The sequence below is a fragment of the Procambarus clarkii genome, chromosome 39 (genome assembly GCF_040958095.1).
Source record: "Procambarus clarkii isolate CNS0578487 chromosome 39, FALCON_Pclarkii_2.0, whole genome shotgun sequence".
Taxonomy (NCBI): domain Eukaryota; kingdom Metazoa; phylum Arthropoda; class Malacostraca; order Decapoda; family Cambaridae; genus Procambarus; species Procambarus clarkii.
Window position 1 is genome coordinate 42969720 of NC_091188.1, and position 24298 is coordinate 42994017.

At 49.0% G+C, this 24298-nt stretch overlaps 1 non-coding gene across 1 annotated transcript in view; it reads left to right on the top strand.

Annotated features, from left to right (window-relative positions):
* LOC123760257 (uncharacterized) overlaps positions 1-24298 on the top strand; it is a 94140-nt gene that overhangs the window by 43193 nt on the left and 26649 nt on the right. The window contains exons 5-6 of the transcript XR_011230893.1: positions 3035-3259; positions 4913-4938. This is a non-coding gene — a transcript (uncharacterized protein). The remainder of the gene's footprint in view (positions 1-3034; positions 3260-4912; positions 4939-24298) is intronic.

Below are 24298 nucleotides of genomic sequence, written 5' to 3' on the forward strand. Positions count from 1 at the left end.
AACATTATTTTCCAGTCACAAATCTATAAAATAGATGTCTGTCTGCCCTTCTGAGGTTGGAGGCAAGCCTCATTAAAAATTTGCTGGGTAACTGTGCTTTGTTCAGGGATGCTGTTAAGCAGGTTGGGGGTAATGGAGAGGGAGGGGTGGGGGGGAGCTAGGGAGGGTGGTGGGGGCTAGGGAAGGTGGTGGGGGACTATGGAAGGTAATTACCTAAGTGTAATTACCTAAGTGTAGTTACAGGATGAGAGCTACGCTTGTGGTGTCCCGTCTTCCCAGCACTCTGTCATATAACGCTTTGAAACTACAGTACTGACGGTCTTGGCCTCCACCACCTTCTCCCCTAACTTGTTCCAACTGTCTACCACTCTGTTTGCGAAAGTGAATTTTCTTATATTTCTTCGGCATCTGTGTTTAGCTAGTTTATATCTATACCTGGTTGATACCTGGTTGATGGGGTTCTGGGAGTTCTTCTACTCCCCAAGCCCGGCCCGAGGCCAGGCTCGACTTGTGAGAGTTTGGTCCACCAGGCTGTTGCTTGGAGCGGCCCGCAGGGCCACGTACCCACCACAGCCCGGCTGATCCGGAACTTCTCTTAGAAAACCGTCCAGTTTTCTCTTGAAGATGTCCACGGTTGTTCCGGCAATATTTCTTATGCTCGCTGGGAGGACGTTGAACAACCGCGGACCCCTGATGTTTATACAGTGCTCTCTGATTGTGCCTATGGCACCTCTGCTCTTCACTGGTTCAATCTTGCATTTTCTTCCATATCGTTCACTCCAGTACGTTGTTATTTTACTGTGTAGATTTGGGACCTGACCCTCCAGTATTTTCCATGTGTATATTATTTGGTATCTCTCTCGTCTCCTTTCTAGAGAGTACATTTGGAGAGCTTTGAGACGATCCCAATAATTTAGGTGTTTTATCTCGTCTATGCGTGCCGTATATGTTCTCTGTATTCCCTCTATTTCAGCAATCTCTCCTGCTCTGAAGGGGGAAGTGAGTACTGAGCAGTACTCGAGACGGGACAGCACAAGTGACTTGAAGAGTACAACCATTGTGATGGGATCCCTGGATTTGAAAGTTCTCGTAATCCATCCGATCATTTTTCTGGCTGACGCGATATTTGCTTGGTTATGCTCCCTAAACGTTAGATCGTCGGACATCATTATTCCCAAATCCTTGACAAGCTGTTTTTCTACTATGGGAAGATTCGATTGTGTTTTGTACCCTGTATTATGTTTCAGATCCTCATTTTTGCCGTACCTGAGTACCTGAAATTTATCACTGTTAAACATCATGTTATTTTCTGCTGCCCAATCAAAAACTTTGTTGACATCTGCTTGTAGTTTTTCAATGTCTTCAGCAGAGGTAATTTTCATGCTGATTTTTGTGTCATCTGCAAAGGACGACACGAAGCTGTGGCGTGTATTTTTGTCTATATCAGATATGAGAATAAGGAACAGTAGCGGTGCAAGGACTGTACCTTGAGGTACAGAGCTTTTAACATCGCTTGGACTCGATTTTATCTGATTGACTGTTACTCTTTGTGTTCTGTTCGACAGGAAATTGAGTATCCAGCGTCCTACTTTTCCAGTTATTCCCATTGACCTCATTTTGTGAGCTATCACCCCATGGTCACATTTGTCGAACGCCTTTGCAAAGTCTGTGTATACAACATCTGCATTTTGCTTTTCTTCTAGGGCTTCTGTGATTTTGTCATAGTGGTTGAGTAACTGTGACAGACAGGATCTTCCCGCTCTAAATCCATGTTGTCCTGGATTGTGCAATTCATTGTTTTCCATAAAACTAGAAATTTGATTCCTAATCACTCTTTCAAACACTTTTATTATGTGTGATGTTATGTATGTGTGATGATTATGTGTGGGTCATATTCTATGACCTCTTGTTCTTAAAGTTCCAGGTCTCGGAAAATCCTCCCTATCGATTTTATCAATTCCTGTTACTATTTTGTATGTAGTGATCATATCACCTCTTTTTTCTTCTGTCTTCTAGTTTTGGCATATTTAATGCCTCTAACCTCTCCTCGTAGCTCTTGCCCTTCAGTTCTGGGAGCCACTTAGTAGCATGTCTTTGCACCTTTTCCAGTTTGTTGATGTGCTTCTGTGTGTGGTGTGTGATTGGTGCTCACCTATCAGTTACTTTGGGGAGTGAGATCTAGCTCTTTATGCCCCACTTTTGATGATAAAAATAATCATAACAAACACTCAGTTTGGGATGAAAACCTAGGATTACTCAGAATACCTTAACACTGCCACCATCTATGCTAATTGTGGGGGTAATTAGGCTAAATGACTTGGGAAAAGATCAGTCAATTAGTATCGGATTAGCTGGAATTTTATCATTAATAATTTGGAAGGAGGGATGGAATTACTTCAAAACTGCTTACTCGAGACAAAGGGAATATTTAATCTAATAGGATCTTTAGAGGATCACAGGAATTTCCTGTGAAAGATCACACAGAATGCTTGGGATGTGCAAGTGTGCCTAAATCTAACCTAAAATGTTGGTAAAATTCAAGAATGTGAGTCAGGAAGCTTGACTTGCTGCTGAGAATGTGGTAAGCCTAAGGATCAGTGTGGTTTATCCACACTAATCCACTCACAAGCCACATAACTCTGACATTTCCCACCTCAAAACTTGATATAAAAGTACTTTCCTATGCAACTCAAAATGTGTCTCCAATACTACACAAATGAAGGACTCCCTGCATAATGCATTAAAAGATCTGTGCTGTATTAGAGAGTCATGCATGTTCAGACATATTTACCTTTTAATATTAATAGAATACAAGCCTGCAGAACTTGAAAGGCTTTGCTATTAAATTGTATATATACAGTACTGTATATTTTGTGAGTGTCTTCTAATAGAGCTCCATTATGGAAGGTTTTCAATGTAATTTAACAAGTATTCTATTACTTCAGAGCAGCATTTGTGTTTATTTAAAAGTCATTACATATTTATGTTCTTCAGTATATTTTCAAGAAATATATTTTTTCCAAACAAAATTTAGATGGATTTGAAGAAAGAAGTAACACTGGAAGAAGTTGATCCAGATTGTGAAATGAAAGAGAGGCCAAACATTAAGGTAAAAGAGGAAGATTGTGATGCAGAGTTCATTGATGTAGATGGAAATGAAAGTGAAGTGCCACCAGATGAGAGCCACTAGAGGATCCTCTGTGGATCACTCTTCACCAAGACCACCACCTCTGACACCATGCTCAAGGCTCATCCACCTACATCAAAACACAAAAAAAAAAAACACACCACACACTTGGTCCGGGAGACATCTCCCGACACGCAGGGTGCAGTTGCACCTCCACAGATCTCCAGTATCATCTATTGATGCTGGAGGTGGCTCAAAGGGGCCACCACTTATCGGCTATTCGTGCCCAAGCCACCTTTTCGATGGTTTAATCGTCATCTTGGACACATTCATGGGAGACATCTCCCGTCACGCAGAGTGCACTTGCGCCTCCACAGATCTCCAGTATCAGCACTTGATACTGGTGATGGCTCGAAAGGGCCACCACTTCCGAGCTATTCATGCCCGTGCCATCTTTTGGGTGGCTTCATCTTCATCTTCTTCATCTGTTTAAAACACGGGAGACATCTCCCGTCACGCTGGGTGCAGAAGGACCTCCACAGATCTCCAGTATCATCAATTGATGCTGGTGATGGCTCAGGAGGGCCACCGCTTACCAATTCGTGCCCGTGCCACCTGTTGGGTGGCTTCATCTTCATCTTAACACATTCACAAGGGAGACATCTCCCATCATGCAGGGTGCATTCGCACCTCCACAGATCTCCAGTATCAGGTCTTGATACTGGTAATGGCTTAAAATGGCCACCACTTACGGGCTATTCATGCCTGTGCCACCTTTTGGGTGGCTTAATCTTCATCATCATCATCATCTTGATCAGTCACGGGAGACATGTCACGTCACGCAGGGTGCAGTCGCGCCTCCGCAGATCTCCAGTATCTTCTATTGATACTGGTAATGGCTCAAAAGGGCCACCACTTACGAGCTATTCATGCCCGTGCTACCTTTTGGGTGGCTTAATCTTCATCTTAACACATTCACAAAGGAGACATCTCCCGTCATGCAGGGTGCATTCGCACCTCCACAGATCTCCAGTATCAGCTTTTGATACTGGTAATGGCTCAAAAGGGCCACCACTTACGGGCTATTCATGCCCGTGCCACCTTTTGGGTGGCTTAATCTTCATCAATCAATCAATCATTAGAAACTCCACTTGGTCCGGGAGACATCTCCCGTCACGCAGGGTGCAGTCGCGCCTCCAAAGATCTCCAGTATCATCTATTGATACTGGTGATGGCTCAAAAGGGCCACCACTTACGAGCTAATCATGCCCGTGCCACCGTTTGGGTGGCTTCATCTTCATCTTAACACATTCACAAGGGAGACATCTCCCGTCACGCAGGGTGCAGTCGCGCCTCCACAGATCTCCAGTATCATCAATTGATACTGGTGATGGCTCAAAAGGGCTACCACTTACGAGCTAATCATGCCCGTGCCACCGTTTGGGTGGCTTCATCTTCATCTTAACACATTCACAAGGGAGACATCTCCCGTCACGCAGGGTGCAGTCGCGCCTCCACAGATCTCCAGTATCATCTATTGATACTGGTAATGGCTCAAAAGGGCCACCACTTACGAGCTATTCATGCCCGTGCCACCTTTTGGGTGGCTTCATCTTCATCTTAACACATTCACAAAGGAGACATCCCGTCACGCAGGGTGCATTCGCACCTCCACAGATCTCCAGTATCAGCTCTTGATACTGGTAATGGCTCAAAAGGGCCACCACTTACGGGCTATTCATGCCCGTGCCACCTTTTGGGTGGCTTAATCTTTATCAATCAATCACATCAAAACAGGAAATAAAAGAAAGGTAAGAAGCTTTTACTTTAGAAGCTTTAGTAAGAAGAATTATTAAAAATAATTCCAGTTGTCAGGGACAAGTGGCCTATACTAAGACTTATTGAAGCCCCGTAGCTTGAACTAGCTAATAAAGTGAAGCTGTGTGTATAGTGCATGTAAGCAACATTGGTACCTTCCCAAAGTCATTGTCTGCAACAGGAAGCTTGCAATTTTTCAGGTTAACATTAACTGTTCAGCATGATAGATATTATTGTATAGAGCATCTCTACACACCATTTTATTTCAGAAAAAATGTCAAATTTTCAAGAGAAAAATTGTCGCCGCTCTCAAGCAACATCGGTCCGCGAAAGTGTTTTTAACATTCTTTAGGCCCGTGGAAACCCCTTGAAGGTCTGTGCCTCCTCTTCCTTCCCCATCTGGGTATGGTTCACACTGCTTCTGGTCTTTTCCCACTGGTTCTAGCTCTGAAGCATCTGAGGGTTTCAGAGTCTGGTCAGAGCTTAGCTTGGGGGTGTAGCTCAATCTTTTCTGGAGGTGGTCCCATCTGCATTGACAGAGGCAGTTGAGCTTTCTGGTTGTGTAGAGGTTTTGGGGCGCTCGTCTTCACAGTCGCTCATTTGCCCCGAGCCTTCTCCTTGGGAGGACACGTTCCTGTCTTGGGTGTTAGACGAGGGCTTCAGCTTCACTATGAAGCCTTCTGGGATTGAAGGAGAGCTCGATGAGTGCCTTTGCGTGCCTTTCAACCCATTATGCATTTTGGTTGTTTTCTCTATGGCGGGTCTTTTGTTACAGAGGGGGGGATAATTTTTTTGTATCCTCCCACTGTGTATAAGTTGGATTGCTCAGTGCTGTCCCTTTGGGTTTGGTTCAAAGTTGCATTTGTGTTCCTCAGATTCTTTGTTTATCCAGAGGTTTCCGTCCTCCTGTGCTGTACCTTTTGTGGCCCACATGGATTTGCTTTTGGAATGCATACTTCTTTTCCATGATGGACCTGGCCTCTTTCAAATATAGATCTGCCTCCTATTATTGGTTGCAATAAGAGGTTTCTGGTTTATCCTGGCTGGCTGACAACCCTCTCTTATCCTTGGGGGCTTGGCAGGGGTTCTGTCGGACCTACATGCTTGATTGATGGGAGATGAGCTCCGCTTTTCAGGTGTTTCTGAGTAGAGCTTCCTCTGCTTTGTTCCTGTCTGATTGCTCCAGCAGTTACCAAGGTAGTGGGCAAGTGGCAGCTCCATGTGCAGCTGCCTGTGCTGTCCAGAGCCCTTATTGTGGAAGACCTCAGGGTGTGTTTGCACCTGGTGGCAGTCCTCTGTGTCTGGGTTCTTGTGGAGAGGCTCTCTGAGCATCTTCATGAAGACGTGTTGTTGGGGTCTGCTCTGAGGGTGAAGGCCATGTAGTCTGTGGTTTCGGCCTTGGCAGCCTTGCCCAAGATGTTCACCCCTTTTCTTTGGGAGGTGTTGATGGCATTTTATTTGGCACACCTAAAGTGCTGACAAGCCATGTTGGCCCATTCCTTAGATTCACCTTGTATTTGGATGGGCTTCTGGGGTTCTTCTACTTCTCAAGCCCGGCCCAGGGCCAAGCTTGACTTGTGAGTGCTTAGTCCAACAGTCTGGTGCTTGAAGTGGCCCACAGGCCCACATATCCACTACAGCCCGGTTGGTCTGGTACGTCTGCCTACATTGTCTTTTCTCTGGGTAGGGTATGGCTCCAGGCATAGTACTGGTTTCTCCAGTTCCACCCATTCTACCATCGCTGGGACTGGTGAATCTGAGCCTCGCCCACTTTTCGTTGGCTGTTGTTTCGCCTGCTTCCCATTCTATCTTTTTTTCTGTGGGGAGCCCGTACGCCTCCCTGGAGCTATTGGGCCAATGTGTGATAAATAAGAATGGGGCATTAGACTATGGAGTTCAGCCTACTGGGGACCATGAACCAGAACCTGACCCCCCTATCCAGGTAAATAAGTACCTGGGAGTTAGACAGCTACTACTGGCTGCTTCTTGAGGATGTGTAATAAAAAGGAAACCTGGTCAAGGACCAGGCCGTGGGGACGCTAAGCCCCAAAATCATCTTAGGAGGTTGCTTTTGGAGCCGGCGTCGTCTGGTCGGCACGGTGATCGCTCTGTTCGTCGGTCAGCTTCTTGTAAGAGGCGTTGGTCCTTTCGCAGTTTGCCCTGTTGACGGGGCAATGGGGGGGGGGGAGGCTCGCTCTGTTTGCTCCCGCTTTTTCCATGATTCATGGGCGTTTTCGGTCGTGTCGTCCGGCCTGTGGTGGCGTTGCGCAGCTCCTTCCCCTTCGGGGCTGGTGGGGCAGGCTTCTTCCCCTGCGCTTTGTCGGGTCATCTCGGAGTGGGTGTGGTCGAAACAACCCTGTCCCTCAGGTGGGTTTCCTGACTGTTTCCAGTGCTGAAATGGGACTGTGCGGATCTGAGGGTCATTCTGGACTTGTCCCGTCTGAACCCTTGGATTCCTTGCCCCTCCTTTAGGATGACCACTCTGTCTCAGGTCCGGCTTCTTTTGGAGCCGGGTACCTGGATGGTTTCCCTGGACCTCAAGGACGCCTATTGGCACGTTCTTTTTCATCTGGGGTTCAGGGACTGGTTAGATTTCGTGTTGGGGCATCTGGCTTACCGCTTTCGTTGCCTTTCTTTTGGCTTGAATCTGTCACAATGCGTATTCATTTGTCTTACCCAGGTCGTGGTGACCTGTCTGCATCTGCTAGGGGTTCAGATCCTGGCCTACTTTGATGACTGGCAGTAGTAGGGGAGAGGGGGGGGGGTAGTGTGAGAGGGGAGAGTGTGTGTGAGAGGGGGAGTGTGTGTATTCACCTAATTGTGCTTATGGGGGTTGAGCTTTGGCTCTTTGGTCCCACCTCTCAACCGTCAATCAACTGATGTACAGATTCCTGAGCCTACTGGGCTCTGTCATATCTACATTTGAGACTGTGTATGGAGTCAGCCTCCACCACATCACTGCCTAGTGCATTCCATTTACTAACTACAGTACTGACACTGAAAAAGTTCTTTCTAATGTCTCTGTGGCTCATTTGGGTACTCAGCTTCCACCTGTGTCCCATTGTGCATGTGCCACCTGTGTTAAATAATCCATCCTTGTCCACCCTGTCAATTCCCCTGAGAATTTTGTATGTGGTGATCATGTCTCCCCTAGCTTTTCTGTCTTCCAGCGACGTGAGGTGCAGTTCACGTAGTCTGTCCTCATAACTCATGCCTCTGGGACTAGTCTAGTGGCATACCTCTGAACTTTTTCTAGCTTCGTCTTGTGCTTGACTAGATACAGGCTCCATGCTGGGGCCGCATACTCCAGGATTGGCCTCACACAGGATTGTGTGAGAGGGGGAGAGTGTGTGAGGTGTGAGAGGGGGAGTGTGTGTGAGGTGTGAGAGGGGGAGTGTGTGTGAGGTGTGAGAGGGGGAGAGTGTGTGAGGTGTGAGAGGGGGGGGATAGTGTGTGAGGTGTGAGAGGGGGAGAGGGGGGGGGATAGTGTGTGAGGTGTGAGAGGGGGAGAGGGGGGGGGATAGTGTGTGAGGTGTGAGAGGGGGGAGTGTGTGAGGTGTGAGAGGGGGAGAGTGTGTGTGTGAGGTGTGAGAGGGGGAGAGTGTGTGTGTGAGAGGGGGAGAGTGTGTGTGTGAGAGGGGGAGAGTGTGTGTGTGTGAGAGGGGGAGAGTGTGTGTGTGTGAGAGGGGGAGAGTGTGTGTGTGTGAGAGGGGGAGAGTGTGTGTGTGTGAGAGGGGGAGAGTGTGTGTGTGTGAGAGGGGGAGAGTGTGTGTGTGTGAGAGGGGGAGAGAGTGTGTGTGTGAGAGGGGGAGAGAGTGTGTGTGTGAGAGGGGGAGAGAGTGTGTGTGTGAGAGGGGGAGAGAGTGTGTGTGTGAGAGGGGGAGAGAGTGTGTGTGTGAGAGGGGGAGAGAGTGTGTGTGTGAGAGGGGGAGAGAGTGTGTGTGTGAGAGGGGGAGAGAGTGTGTGTGTGAGAGGGGGAGAGAGTGTGTGTGTGAGAGGGGGAGAGAGTGTGTGTGTGAGAGGGGGAGAGAGTGTGTGTGTGAGAGGGGGAGAGAGTGTGTGTGTGAGAGGGGGAGAGAGTGTGTGTGTGAGAGGGGGAGAGAGTGTGTGTGTGAGAGGGGGAGAGAGTGTGTGTGTGAGAGGGGGAGAGAGTGTGTGTGTGAGAGGGGGAGAGAGTGTGTGTGTGAGAGGGGGAGAGAGTGTGTGTGTGAGAGGGGGAGAGTGTGTGTGTGTGAGAGGGGGAGAGAGTGTGTGTGTGAGAGGGGGAGAGAGTGTGTGTGTGAGAGGGGGAGAGAGTGTGTGTGTGAGAGGGGGAGAGAGTGTGTGTGTGAGAGGGGGAGAGAGTGTGTGTGTGAGAGGGGGAGAGAGTGTGTGTGTGAGAGGGGGAGAGAGTGTGTGTGTGAGAGGGGGAGAGAGTGTGTGTGTGAGAGGGGGAGAGAGTGTGTGTGAGAGGGGGAGAGTGTGTGTGTGAGAGGGGGAGAGTGTGTGTAATTACCTAAGTGTAATTACCTAAGTGTAGTTACAGGATGAGAGCTACGCTCGTGGTGTCCCGTCTTCCCAGCACTCTTTGTCATATAACGCTTTGAAACTACTGACGGTCTTGGCCTCCACCACCTTCTCACTTAACTTGTTCCAACCGTCTACCACTCTATTTGCGAAGGTGAATTTTCTTATATTTCTTCGGCATCTGTGTTTAGCTAGTTTAAATCTATGACCTCTTGTTCTTGAAGTTCCAGGTCTCAGGAAGTCTTCCCTGTCGATTTTGTCAATTCCTGTTACTATTTTGTATGTAGTGATCATATCACCTCTTTTTCTTCTGTCTTCTAGTTTTGGCATATTTAATGCTTCTAACCTCTCCTCGTAGCTCTTGCCCTTCAGTTCTGGGAGCCACTTAGTAGCATGTCTTTGCACCTTTTCCAGTTTGTTGATGTGCTTCTTAAGATATGGGCACCACACAACAGCTGCATATTCTAGCTTTGGCCTAACAAAAGTCATGAACAATTTCTTTAGTATATCGCCATCCATGTATTTAAATGCAATTCTGAAGTTAGAAAGCATAGCATAGGCTCCTTGCACAATATTCTTTATGTGGTCCTCAGGTGATAGTTTTCTATCTAGAACCACTCCTAGATCTCTTTCTTTATCAGAATTCTTTAAAGATTTCTCACATAATATATAGGTTGTGTGGGGTCTATGTTCTCCTATTCCACATTCCATAACATGACATTTATTAACATTAAATTCCATTTGCCAAGTGGTGCTCCATATACTTATTTTGTCCAGGTCTTTTTGAAGGGCATGACAGTCATCTAAATTTCTTATCCTTCCTATTATCTTAGCATCATCAGCAAACATGTTCATATAATTCTGTATACCAACTGGTAGATCATTTATGTACACAATAAACATCACTGGTGCAAGAACTGAACCCTGTGGTACTCCACTTGTGACATTTCTCCATTCTGATACATTGCCTCTGATTACTGCCCTCATTTTTCTATCAGTCAGAAAATTTTTCATCCATGATAGAAGCTTACCTGTCACCCCTCCAATATTTTCCAGTTTCCAGAACAACCTCTTATGTGGAACTCTGTCGAAAGCCTTTTTTAGGTCCAGATAGATGCAGTCAACCCAACCATCTCTTTCCTGTAATATCTCTGTGGCTCGATCATAGAAACTGAGTAAATTCGATACACAGGATCTTCCAGATCGAAAACCATACTGTCTGTCTGATATTATATCATTTCTCTCTAGGTGTTCTACCCATTTAGTTTTGATTAGTTTTTCCAATACTTTCACTATTACACTTGTCAATGATACAGGTCTATAATTGAGGGGGTCTTCCCTGCTGCCACTTTTGTAGATTGGAACTATGTTAGCCTGTTTCCACCCGTCTGCTACGATTCCTGTACACAGGGATGCCTGAAAGATCAGGTGAAGTGGAATGCTGAGCTCAGATGCACATTCTCTCAGAACCCATGGTGAAACGCCATCTGGGCCAGCTGCTTTGTTCTTACCGAGCTCCTTGAGCATTTTTTCCACTTCGTCTCTAGACACCTCTATGTGTTCTATGTTGTTCTCTGGAATTCTTATTGTATCTGGTTCCCTAAAGATTTCATTTTGTACAAACACACTTTGGAACTTTTCGTTTAGTGTTTCACACATTTCCTTTTCATCTTCCGTGAATCTATTTCCCATTTTCAACCTCTGAATATTATCCTTTACCTGCAATTTGTTGTTTATGAATTTATAGAATAGACCTGGTTCTGTTTTACATTTGTCCGCAATCCCTTTTTCAAAATTTCTTTCTGCCTCTCTCCTCACTGCCGTGTAGTTGTTTCTCGCATCTTTGTATCGCTGGTATGTTTGGGGGTTCGGCCTCTTCCTGTATTGATTCCATTTTTGTGTCTTTCGGTCTCTAGCCCTCTCGCAATTTCTATTGAACCAATCCTGTTTCCTAGTTCTGCATCTCTGTTTTGGTATAAATTTTTTTGTGCCTTTATCATATATTTCACAAAACTTGCCATACATCTCATTCACTTCCTTGCCTAGCATCAAGTCTGTCCAATTATACTCACTAAAAAAATTTCTAAGGTCACCATAATGTCCTCTCCTGAAGTCTGGTTTTTCAACTGCTTCCACCTCCTTATTTTCTTCCAGCTTATAACGCATTGCATACTTTATTCCCAAAAAGACATGGTCACTTTTACCCAAGGGAGGAAGGTACTGAATGTCAAATATCTCTTCCTCCTTCCTGGTAAATATCAAATCTAGCATGGAGGGAACGTCCCCTTCCCTCATCCTCGTAGCTTGTTTAACATGTTGATACAAGAATGTTTCCAGGATGAGGTCTACAAATTTACAGGTCCAAAAATCTTCTGTTTTAGCTTCATATGCTTCCCAGTCTATGGATTTCAAGTTGAAGTCACCGACTATCAACAGTCGTGATCTATCGTTATCCGCTCTCGCTATAATCTCTCTCATTATTGTTATAAGACCTTCACGTTTACTATCTAGCTCCTCCTTTGACCATGTGCTGCTTGGCGGTGGACTATATGCATTTATCATCATTAGTTTATCATCCTCATAGCAGATCTCTAGTGCTATTATGTCAACTTCTTGTGGATTGGCAGTCATTATTTCCTTCACCTTTAGGTGTTCTTTTACCAGCACAGCAACGCCACCGCCTTTCCTAATTTTTCTGTCCCGTCTCCAAATTGAGTAGCCCCTTGGGAATATGACCTCATTTAAAATTACATCTTCAAGTTTTGTCTCCGTGAGTGCAACAATGTCTGGTGTCTGCAGCTGTATTACATCACTTAACTCCAGTATCTTCGATCTCACTCCATCTATGTTGGTGTATGCAATCTTCAGGAACTTGTTCCCCCTCTCCTTATTCTTCACTCCCCCTCTCTCTATTGATTTTGTTGGTTTGCCTTTATGTACCACTTTACTGGTTTGCCTACCCCTATCACTTTGTAGAAAAAAGAATTTATTTCTTCTTCATTCCTGCTCTCATTTAAATGTTTTGCCTCGGCGAGGTTCAGTTTCAGCTTCTCTCTATCTTCTTTTGAAAGATCTCGTCTTAATGACCACCCTTTCCCATCCTCATCCCTTTGCAATTTTCTAGCATTCCTTAGTACTTCTTCCATCTGTTTGGCACCGTTTAGGGTGATCCTCAAAGGTCGATCTTTCCCTTTTACGTACCTGCCTATTCTCCTGTAGTCGCACACATTCTCTCTGTTTGTAAGACCTTCCACGAGGCCAACAATTTTATCTACTACTTTAGCTTCTTCTACAGCTCTTTCTGACCTAGATGTTATCGCCTTTTCTTTGCAGCCAAAAATGATCAGGGACTTACTCCGATCAACTGTGTTTTGCACCAACTTCGGGTTAGATGCCAATTCTTTCCTCACTTCTAGCCTAATGTTTGTTTTATCTTGGTTGCTGCAGTGTTTGACTTCCTTTACTGCTTCTTCTATTTTTTCCTTCTCCTTGGCCACTTGTGCATAAGTGAGTTGCATATCTTTCTTGCACTGTTCTATTCCCTGTGTAACTTCCTCCATCTGTGCTGACAAAAGCTGTTTCTCCTGTTGAATTTCCTTGCCTAACCTATTGTAGTCATTTATGTTTAAATTTACTTTAACTTCTTCCAAAGCTATTTTTAAGAGTTTATTTTCTTCTTCCATGGCTTTGCAATTTGTTTCCAATTGATTCTTATCCTTGCGCAAGTCTTTCACTAAACCCTCAAGACATAAAACTTTGCTATTCAAATGGTCATTACTTTCTTTCAATTTACTAATTATTTCTACATGAGAGTTCACTATAGTATCTAAATTTACCAACTTGTTATGTAGACTACTAATATCAATGCTTTCTTCATTGAATCCCTCAAAATCAAGCTCTGTTTTGTTTTTCCCCTTGCCAGTGGCCATCTTGAATGTTCTTCTCTGCACTGTAAACACTAGGGCAACTTTTTCTCATCCGATTTTTCACTTCCCTTAGCACTTTCCTGTTATCTCACCTATTTTTCAAGAGCACTATACCTTTATGTTCTCTGGGACACCACTCACTACCATCAACCTGTACTACAATACTTAGGATTGTTGAAATATGCTGGAGCTCCTCTGCTGCAAGTGTTGACCCTAGGGGTGTCACCTTTTGAAGTGTGTGAGAGGGGGAGAGTGTGTGTGTGAGAGGGGGAGAGTGTGTGTGTGAGAGGGGGAGAGTGTGTGTGTGAGAGGGGGAGAGTGTGTGTGTGAGAGGGGGAGAGTGTGTGTGTGAGAGGGGGAGAGTGTGTGTGTGAGAGGGGGAGAGTGTGTGTGTGAGAGGGGGAGAGTGTGTGTGTGAGAGGGGGAGAGTGTGTGTGTGAGAGGGGGAGAGTGTGTGTGTGTGAGAGGGGGAGAGTGTGTGTGTGAGAGGGGGAGAGTGTGTGTGTGAGAGGGGGAGAGTGTGTGTGTGAGAGGGGGAGAGTGTGTGTGTGAGAGGGGGAGAGTGTGTGTGTGAGAGGGGGAGAGTGTGTGTGTGTGAGAGGGGGAGAGTGTGTGTGTGTGAGAGGGGGAGAGTGTGTGTGTGTGAGAGGGGGAGAGTGTGTGTGTGTGAGAGGGGGAGAGTGTGTGTGTGAGAGGGGGAGAGTGTGTGTGTGTGAGAGGGGGAGAGTGTGTGTGTGAGAGGGGGAGAGTGTGTGTGTGAGAGGGGGAGAGTGTGTGTGTGTGAGAGGGGGAGAGTGTGTGTGTGAGAGGGGGAGAGTGTGTGTGTGAGAGGGGGAGAGTGTGTGTGTGAGAGGGGGAGAGTGTGTGTGTGTGAGAGGGGGAGAGTGTGTGTGTGTGAGAGGGGGAGAGTGTGTGTGTGTGAGAGGGGGAGAGTGTGTGTGTGTGAGAGGGGGAGAGTGTGTGTGTGTGAGAGGGGGAGAGTGTGTGTGTGTGAGAGGGGGAGAGTGTGTGTGTGTGAGAGGGGGAGAGTGTGTGTGTGTGAGAGGGGGAGAGTGTGTGTGTGTGAGAGGGGGAGAGTGTGTGTGTGTGAGAGGGGGAGAGTGTGTGTGTGTGAGAGGGGGAGAGAGTGTGTGTGTGAGAGGGGGAGAGAGTGTGTGTGTGAGAGGGGGAGAGAGTGTGTGTGTGAGAGGGGGAGAGAGTGTGTGTGTGAGAGGGGGAGAGAGTGTGTGTGTGAGAGGGGGAGAGAGTGTGTGTGTGAGAGGGGGAGAGAGTGTGTGTGTGAGAGGGGGAGAGAGTGTGTGTGTGAGAGGGGGAGAGAGTGTGTGTGTGAGAGGGGGAGAGAGTGTGTGTGTGAGAGGGGGAGAGAGTGTGTGTGTGAGAGGGGGAGAGAGTGTGTGTGTGAGAGGGGGAGAGAGTGTGTGTGTGAGAGGGGGAGAGAGTGTGTGTGTGAGAGGGGGAGAGAGTGTGTGTGTGAGAGGGGGAGAGAGTGTGTGTGTGAGAGGGGGAGAGAGTGTGTGTGTGAGAGGGGGAGAGAGTGTGTGTGTGAGAGGGGGAGAGAGTGTGTGTGTGAGAGGGGGAGAGAGTGTGTGTGTGAGAGGGGGAGAGAGTGTGTGTGTGTGAGAGGGGGAGAGAGTGTGTGTGTGTGAGAGGGGGAGAGAGTGTGTGTGTGTGAGAGGGGGAGAGAGTGTGTGTGTGTGAGAGGGGGAGAGAGTGTGTGTGTGTGAGAGGGGGAGAGAGTGTGTGTGTGAGAGGGGGAGAGAGTGTGTGTGTGAGAGGGGGAGAGAGTGTGTGTGTGAGAGGGGGAGAGAGTGTGTGTGTGAGAGGGGGAGAGAGTGTGTGTGTGAGAGGGGAGAGAGTGTGTGTGTGAGAGGGGGAGAGTGTGTGTGTGAGAGGGGGAGAGTGTGTGTGTGTGAGAGGGGGAGAGAGTGTGTGTGTGAGAGGGGGAGAGTGTGTGTGTGTGAGAGGGGGAGAGTGTGTGTGTGAGAGGGGGAGAGTGTGTGTGTGAGAGGGGGAGAGTGTGTGTGTGAGAGGGGGAGAGTGTGTGTGTGAGAGGGGGAGAGTGTGTGTGTGAGAGGGGGAGAGTGTGTGTGTGAGAGGGGGAGAGTGTGTGTGTGAGAGGGGGAGAGTGTGTGTGTGAGAGGGGGAGAGTGTGTGTGTGAGAGGGGGAGAGTGTGTGTGTGAGAGGGGGAGAGTGTGTGTGTGAGAGGGGGAGAGTGTGTGTGTGAGAGGGGGAGAGTGTGTGTGTGAGAGGGGGAGAGTGTGTGTGTGAGAGGGGGAGAGTGTGTGTGTGAGAGGGGGAGAGTGTGTGTGTGAGAGGGGGAGAGTGTGTGTGTGAGAGGGGGAGAGTGTGTGTGTGAGAGGGGGAGAGTGTGTGTGTGAGAGGGGGAGAGTGTGTGTGTGAGAGGGGGAGAGTGTGTGTGTGAGAGGGGGAGAGTGTGTGTGTGAGAGGGGGAGAGTGTGTGTGTGAGAGGGGGAGAGTGTGTGTGTGAGAGGGGGAGAGTGTGTGTGTGAGAGGGGGAGAGTGTGTGTGTGAGAGGGGGAGAGTGTGTGTGTGAGAGGGGGAGAGTGTGTGTGTGAGAGGGGGAGTGTGTGTGTGAGAGAGGGGGAGAGTGTGTGTGTGAGAGGGGGAGAGTGTGTGTGTGAGAGGGGGAGAGTGTGTGTGTGAGAGGGGGAGAGTGTGTGTGTGAGAGGGGGAGAGTGTGTGTGTGAGAGGGGGAGAGTGTGTGTGTGAGAGGGGGAGAGTGTGTGTGTGAGAGGGGGAGAGTGTGTGTGTGAGAGGGGAGAGTGTGTGTGTGAGAGGGGGAGAGTGTGTGTGTGAGAGGGGGAGTGTGTGTGTGTGAGGGGGGAGTGTGTGTGTGTGAGGTGTGAGAGGGGGGAGAGTGTGTGTGTGAGGTGTGAGAGGGGGAGAGTGTGTGTGTGAGGTGTGAGAGGGGGAGAGTGTGTGTGTGAGGTGTGAGAGGGGGAGAGTGTGTGTGTGAGGTGTGAGAGGGGGAGAGTGTGTGTGTGAGGTGTGAGAGGGGGAGAGAGTGTGTGTGAGGTGTGAGAGGGGGAGTGTGTGAGGTGTGAGAGGGGGAGTGTGTGTGTGTGTGTGAGGTGTGAGAGGGGGAGTGTGTGTGTGTGTGTGAGGTGTGAGAGGGGGAGAGTGTGTGTGTGAGGTGTGAGAGGGGGAGTGTGTGTGTGTGAGGCGTGAGAGGGGGAGTGTGTGTGTGTGAGGCGTGAGAGGGGGAGTGTGTGTGTGTGAGGCGTGAGAGGGGGAGAGTGTGTGTGTGAGGCGTGAGAGGGGGAGTGTGTGTGTGTGAGGCGTGAGAGGGGGAGTGTGTGTGTGTGTGTGAGGCGTGAGAGGGGGAGAGTGTGTGAGGTGTGAGAGGGGGAGAGTGTGTGAGGTGTGAGAGGGGGAGAGTGTGTGAGGTGTGAGAGGGGGAGAGTGTGTGAGGTGTGAGAGGGGGAGTGTGTGTGAGGTGTGAGAAGGGGAGAGGGGGGGGGGGATAGTGTGTGAGGTGTGAGAGGGGGAGAGGGGGGGATAGTGTGTGAGGTGTGAGAGGGGGGGAGTTGTTGTAATCCACAAGTTAGAAGGAATTATTAGCTAGAGGATCATTACTACAACACTTAATGAATGATGATTGGAAGTACATGTTAAGTAGACAGACTATGGATCACATATCTAAGAAAGGTCAATGGATTAAGACCGAAGCTGTTTAGCCAAATTAATAATTCCTGGAAAGAGGAATTATTCTTCGTCAGGCTTCTAGGATCAAGGTTACCGCTCTAGGGATAAGGTTAATCGGATTATACCTTCCTTGAGAGGCGTGGTGAAATGTTTGAGGCCATGGTTGGCTAAAGTCAGTCTGATTGTGGGAGTTGAACTGGCAAGTCCTCTGGATCTCCGTTTGTGGCAGCAGCGAAGTGTAGCAGACAGCTATGCGAGAACCTGATGTGATCTTAGTGACGAAGTTAAGTCTGCAGTATGTGAGTATTGAATGAAAGACTAACCGGGTGTGGAGCGTTGTAGTAATCATTCCGTATTAGGGACTTAGGCGGAAGTTACGAGTGTGGGTGGTGACCGCGGAGGTCAAGTGATCTATGGGTATTGGAAGTGTATTTACCTAATAGAGTATGTTAATATGTTATTATTTGTCAGTCTATTCTTTGTAATTAAATGACAAAACCCGACGGCCTTTAAATACCTTCCATATGTTCATTCATTGTGTTCCAGTACAAACCTAGTGGTACGCCTCAAGGGTCTGGTGTGTGTAGGAGTATAGGTGGTAGTAACGGTTGCTGGGGCAAGGTGTTATGTGTTGTGTAATTGCTGTGTTCGGAATGAACCGTGGTTCAGCATCACGACAGGAGTGTGTGAGGTGTGAGAGGGGGGATTGTGTGTAAGAGGGGGAGAGAGTAGTGTGAGAAGGGGGGGAGAGAGTAGTGTGAGAAGGGGGGGAGAGAGTAGTGTGAGAAGGGGGGGAGAGAGTAGTGTGAGAAGGGGGGGAGAGAGTAGTGTGAGAGGGGGGGGAGAGAGTAGTGTGAGAGGGGGGGAAGAGAGTAGTGTGAGAGGGGGGGAAGAGAGTAGTGTGAGAGGGGGGGGAAGAGAGTAGTGTGAGAGGGAGGGAAGAGAGTAGTGTGAGAGGGAGGGAAGAGAGTAGTGTGAGAGGGAGGGAAGAGAGTAGTGTGAGAGAGGGAGAGTGTAGTGAGAGAGGGAGAGTGTAGTGAGAGAGGGAGAGTGTAGTGAGAGAGGGAGAGTGTAGTGAGAGAGGGAGAGTGTAGTGAGAGAGGGAGAGTGTAGTGAGAGTGTGTAGTGTGTGTGAGAGTGTAGTGTGTGTGAGAAAGTGTAGTGTGTGTGCGTGAGTGCGTGCGTGCGTGTGTGTGTGTGCGTGCGTGTGTGTGTACTCACCTAGTTGTACTCACCTAGTTGTGTTTGCGGGGGTTGAGCTCTGGCTCTTTGGTCCCGCCTCTCAACCGTCAATCAACAGGTGTACAGATTCCTGAGCCTATCGGGCTCTATCATATCTACACTTGAAACTGTGTATGGAGTCAGCCTCCACCACATCTCTTCCTAATGCATTCCATTTGTCCACCACTCTGACACTAAAAAAGTTCTTTCTAATATCTCTGTGGCTCATTTGGGCACTCAGTTTCCACCTGTGTCCCCTAGTGCGTGTGCCCCTTGTGTTAAATAGACTGTCTTTATCAACCCTATCAATTCCCTTCAGAATCTTGAATGTGGTGATCATGTCCCCCCTATCTCTTCTGTCTTCCAGCGAAGTGAGGTTTAATTCCCGTAGTCTCTCCTCGTAGCTCATACCTCTCAGCTCGGGTACTAGTCTGGTGGCAAACCTTTGAACCTTTTCCAGTTTAGTCTTATCCTTGACTAGATATGGACTCCATGCTGGGGCTGCATACTCCAGGATTGGCCTGACATATGTGGTATACAAAGTTCTGAATGATTCTTTACACAAGTTTCTGAATGCCGTTCGTATATTGGCCAGCCTGGCATATGCCGCTGATGTTATCCACTTGATATGTGCTGCAGGAGACAGGTCTGGCGTGATATCAACCCCCAAGTCTTTTTCCTTCTCTGACTCCTGAAGAATTTCCTCTCCCAGATGATACCTTGTATCTGGCCTCCTGCTCCCTACACCTATCTTCATTACATTACATTTGGTTGGGTTAAACTCTAACAACCATTTGTTCGACCATTCCTTCAGCTTGTCTAGGTCTTCTTGAAGCCTCAAACAGTCCTCTTCTGTTTTAATCCTTCTCATAATTTTAGCATCGTCTGCAAACATTGAGAGAAATGAATCGATACCCTCTGGGAGATCATTTACATATATCAGAAACAAGATAGGACCGAGTACAGAGCCCTGTGGGACTCCACTGGTGACTTCACGCCAATCGGAGGTCTCACCCCTCACCGTAACTCTCTGCTTCCTATTGTTTAGATACTCCCTTATCCACTGGAGCACCTTACCAGCTACACCTGCCTGTCTCTCCAGCTTATGTACCAGCCTCTTATGCGGTACTGTGTCAAAGGCTTTCCGACAATCCAAGAAAATGCAGTCCGCCTAGCCCTCTCTTTCTTGCTTAATCTTGCTGTGTGTGCGTGCGTGTAATTACCTAAGTGTAATTACCTAAGTGTAGTTACAGGATGAGAGCTATGCTCGTGGTGTCCCGTCTTCCCAGCACTCTTTGTCATATAACGCTTTGAAACTACTGACGGTCTTGGCCTCCACCACCTTCTCACTTAACTTGTTCCAACCGTCTACCACTCTATTTGCGAAGGTGAATTTTCTTATATTTCTTCGGCATCTGTGTTTAGCTAGTTTAAATCTATGACCTCTTGTTCTTGAAGTTCCAGGTCTCAGGAAGTCTTCCCTGTCGATTTTATCAATTCCTGTTACTATTTTGTACGTAGTGATCATATCACCTCTTTTTCTTCTGTCTTCTAGTTTTGGCATATTTAATGCTTCTAAACTCTCCTCGTAGCTCTTGCCCTTCAGTTCTGGGAGCCACTTAGTAGCATGTCTTTGCACCTTTTCCAGTTTGTTGATGTGCTTCTTAAGATATGGGCACCACACAACAGCTGCATATTCTAGCTTTGGCCTAACAAAAGTCATGAACAATTTCTTTAGTATATCGCCATCCATGTATTTAAATATAATTCTGAAGTTAGAAAGCATTGCATAGGCTCCTTGCACAATATTCTTTATGTGGTCCTCAGGTGATAGTTTTCTATCTAGAACCACTCCTAGATCTCTTTCTTTATCAGAATTCTTTAAAGATTTCTCACATAATATATAGGTTGTGTGGGGTCTATGTTCTCCTATTCCACATTCCATAACATGACATTTATTAACATTAAATTCCATTTGCCAAGTGGTGCTCCATATACTTATTTTGTCCAGGTCTTCTTGAAGGGCATGACAGTCATCTAAATTTCTTATTCTTCCTATTATCTTAGCATCATCAGCAAACATGTTCATATAATTCTGTATACCAACTGGTAGATCATTTATGTAGACAATAAACATCACTGGTGCAAGAACTGAACCCTGTGGTACTCCACTTGTGACATTTCTCCATTCCGATACATTGCCTCTGATTACTGCCCTCATTTTTCTATCAGTCGGAAAATTTATCATCCATGTTAGAAGCTTACCTGTCACCCCTCCAATATTTTCCAGTTTCCAGAACAACCTCTTATGTGGAACTCTGTCGAAAGCCTTTTTTAGGTCCAGATAGATGCAGTCAACCCAACCATCTCTTTCCTGTAATATCTCTGTGGCTCGATCATAGAAACTGAGTAAATTCAATACACAGGATCTTCCAGATCGAAAACCATACTGTCTGTCTGATATTATATCGTTTCTCTCCAGGTGTTCTACCCATTTAGTTTTGATTAGTTTTCTGGGGGGAGCCCCGTCGGCTCCCCGGAGCTTTACCGGCTGATATGCTAATGTCAGACTTTGGCATCAGTCATGTGTATGGAGTTCTAGGGCCTACCGGGGACCACGAGCCAGAACCTGGCCCCCTCAGAGAGGCAAGGGGAGCAATGGCCTATAGAAACCCCCGTGTGGTTGGAAGCATTCTATGTCTGCCATCGACCGGGTCAAGCATCCAGAAAGGTAAGCATTCCAAAACAAACCCCTATTCTGGTGAAAATTGCTACCTAAGCCGAACTAGTGGATAGAACTCTTCAACAGAAAACAAGGAAACTAGTATGACGTCATACGTCACCGCGCCGCTGTCTGCGCAGCTCCCCCCTCCCCAGGAGGGGGAAGGGGGAGCCCCAGACCTCCCACGCCGGCTATCCACCCATCAGTTCCTCGGCTGATGCTATAGGCAATGGTTATGTGCTCCGGCTCCAGTGGTTGTTTCAGCACTGTGCCTAGAGTGTGGTGTCTGTTTTCTAGGTGGTGCGTGAGCCGGGAGTGATTCTTCAGTACTCGGGCTGCATGCGCCTAGGGTTCCCTTCCCTAGGTGCCCTGTAAGTACTGCCCTTGGGGCTTGGGGCCACCTTCCACAAGTTCCTTGGGTCCTGCCCCTGCTTGGCCGTTTACTGCTTGGTTTTCGGCCGCTCTTTGTGTGCTCGGGGGTTCTGTCTCCCTTGTTCGCCTTAGAGTAAGGGGCAGTGTTTGCACTGGTGGGGCGCGGGGTACTGTGCAGCTTGTCTTTACCAATCATAGCGGCCGGCTCTGTTCCGCTTGGGTACGCTGTCCTCTTGCGGGGTTTTCTTTTTCTTTTTGTTTATCTACCTGGTGGGGGGGTCTGCCTTCGTTCTTGCCCCTTGTGTCCCTTGTGTTCTGAGTATTTTCTGGTGGTGCCCCCTGCTAGGTCCCCGTGAGTGTACACGTCCCGGGGGTTCAGCTCTTAGAAAGTTGTTTGGTAGCTTTGGGTGCCGGTTAGCAGTACCCTGCCTGGGACTACCTGAGCGCGAGTCCTCTTAAAGTAAACGCTCGGGACCCTGGGAAACCCCTGGGGGCGCGCGGGTCCGATGGATGTGACCCCAGAGCCCCCCCCCTCGCTTCCAGCGAGTTTGAGGGTTGCTCTCACCTTTTGTCTCTGGGTGACTCTCTGTTTTGCCTCCGTCTGCTGCCTGTGGGGTCGGTGACACCTTCAACCCGAGTCCTGCGAGTTTGGTTGCTCGTTGTGGCTCGGTTACCCAGTTGTGCTAACACAGCGGGTGCGGGCAGCAGGGGCGTTGCACTTGAGCCTTGGTGGTGGCAACGTTCTCGTGGTTTCCTCCCCGGGAGCCCCGGGGCTGCCCCGTTGTAGTTCGTTTTGGGACTTGGGGGTGTTGGCTGCTTCGGTTCCATCCACGCCCCCTTGTCTTTTCCCCTGGTTCACCCTGCCTGCATCCGGTTCCTTACGGTCTGTAGGTTCGGGGCGGGGTTTTTGGTGGGGTTGAGACTCGGGCAGTCTCGGGGAATTCCCCTTCCGGGGTAGTGACGGGGGCATTTGGGCCTGTTCCTCCAGCCGTGTTGTATGAGTCTGCCAGTGGGCTCCCTTCCTTAGTGTTTTCGCGGCTGCCCCGGTTTTCTGGTACGGCCGGGGCTTTGGGGGAACGGCTCGGCCCCGGGGCCTGTCGTGTAGGTTCCCGGGGCTGGGGAGGGGCTGACTTGGGGGGGCCTTGGCCCCGTTAGACCCCGTGGGGGTTTTTATCCCCCTCTAGGCGGGGCTTGTGGTTACGCGGAGTGGGGTCTTTCCTCCCCACTCGCCGTACGTGCTGTTGGATGTCGGCCCCTCCCCGGGCTCGGTTCCTTGGCCTTTGAGTCGGTTGGTTCCGTCCTGTGGGTGGATGTTTCCTCCCCCCCCCCTTTTTGGGACGGTGTTTTTGTCATGTTTCCCCGTTCGGTGGGGTTCTGCGTGACTTCTGATCTCGGGTGCGCCTGCGCCTTCGTGTGCCTTCGGGACTAGTGTTGGCTTCTGTGTTCTCGAGGGTACGGGAAGGTTTTTCGCTACTTCCCGCATTATTGGAACGTCTGTCGGCTCCTCGTACTTGTCGCCCTGTTGGGCTACTTGTCGCCCTGTTGGGCTACTTGTCGCCCTGTTGGGCTACTTGTCGCCCGGTTGGGCTACTTGTCGCCCGGTTGGGCTGCTTGTCGCCCGGTTGGGCTGCTTGTCGCCCGGTTGGGCTGCTTGTCGCCCGGTTGGGCTGCTTGTCGCCCGGTTGGATTACTTTTTGGGCTCTTTGCTTCTTTGGCCGGTTTTCTTGTTCCTGCTTCCTCTTTTGGCTCCTTTTCTCGTGCAGTAGTCCTGGCTGGCGCCTTCCCGCAGGGAGGGTGTGCGGTTCGGCCGGCGTGTTCTGCGCATGCGCCGTGGAGTTTGTTTTGGTCTGGGCGGTGTTTCAGAGCTGGGGTTTTGCGCCCTTTTTTGCTTCAGTGCTTCGCCTCTCGTTCTTCTCCCTGGCTGCGGTATGTGCCCCTTCGCGCCGGGGGTGTCCTGGTTCCCTGTTGTGGGGAGGACACCGCGGTTTTCCCTGTCATGGGTGTGGACCGCCTCCTTCGCCTCTCCCTGTTCTCCTGCGGGTCCGGCAGGGTCCGGCTCTGGCGTCTTCACCTGGCGGTGCTCTCAAGTTCTTCTGGGCACGGTTGAGTCGTGTCCAGTTCGTGCCACCATTCGCCAGGTGAGTTTCTGCAGTCTGGCGTCTTTTGGCCGGGCGCTGGATGCGGCGGTGTTTCTATACCTGTCTTTATTTAGGTATATTTTGTACGACTGCGACCGTTCGCACACCAGTGACTGTCCCTTATCACCCCTTCCTGTCCCCCCTCATGTGCATGTCCAACCCATGCTGGTGTCATTCAGGGGACCCTCCCTTTTTAATGTTGTGAGGTGTGGGGGTTGTAGGGTTGGTTCTGTACTCACCTGGTGAGGCTCCTGGCTGTGCTTGCAGGATTTGAGCTCTGGCTCTTGGGTCCCGCCTATCTGGTAGAACTTGCGGGATAGTACCAGTGGAGTGCAGTGGTGCTATTGGCACTTTTGGGGGACACTGTATTACCATCAGTGGTCTGTGCTTGTTACACGACCTACTTGCGAGCATAAGCCTGCTGGTTCGTCCGTGGACTTCCAGGGCGCACTGGCCTGTTTTCGTATGGAAGTTCCGGCCCGTCCTGGTTGTGGGGGTATGTGGGCCGGTGGACTGCTCCTAGCAGCTGCCTGGTGGGCCATCCTCTGGCCGGTCTGGCCTAGCCTTGGACCGGGCTTCAGGTGTAAAAGAGCTCCCAGTACCTCATCCAGCAGGTATCGAGCGGGGTTTCTCCGCCGTCGGTCGCCTGGTGCAGGTTTCTGGGCCTGCAAGGTTTTTGTCGTGTCTCCGTTGGCCCTGTCTGGGGTCTGCCTGCTCCGTTCTCTGCCTTTGCAGAGGGGAGTTGCTATTTACAAGTTGCTGTTGCTGCTGCACGTGTGCATTGGTACCGTGTTTCACGGT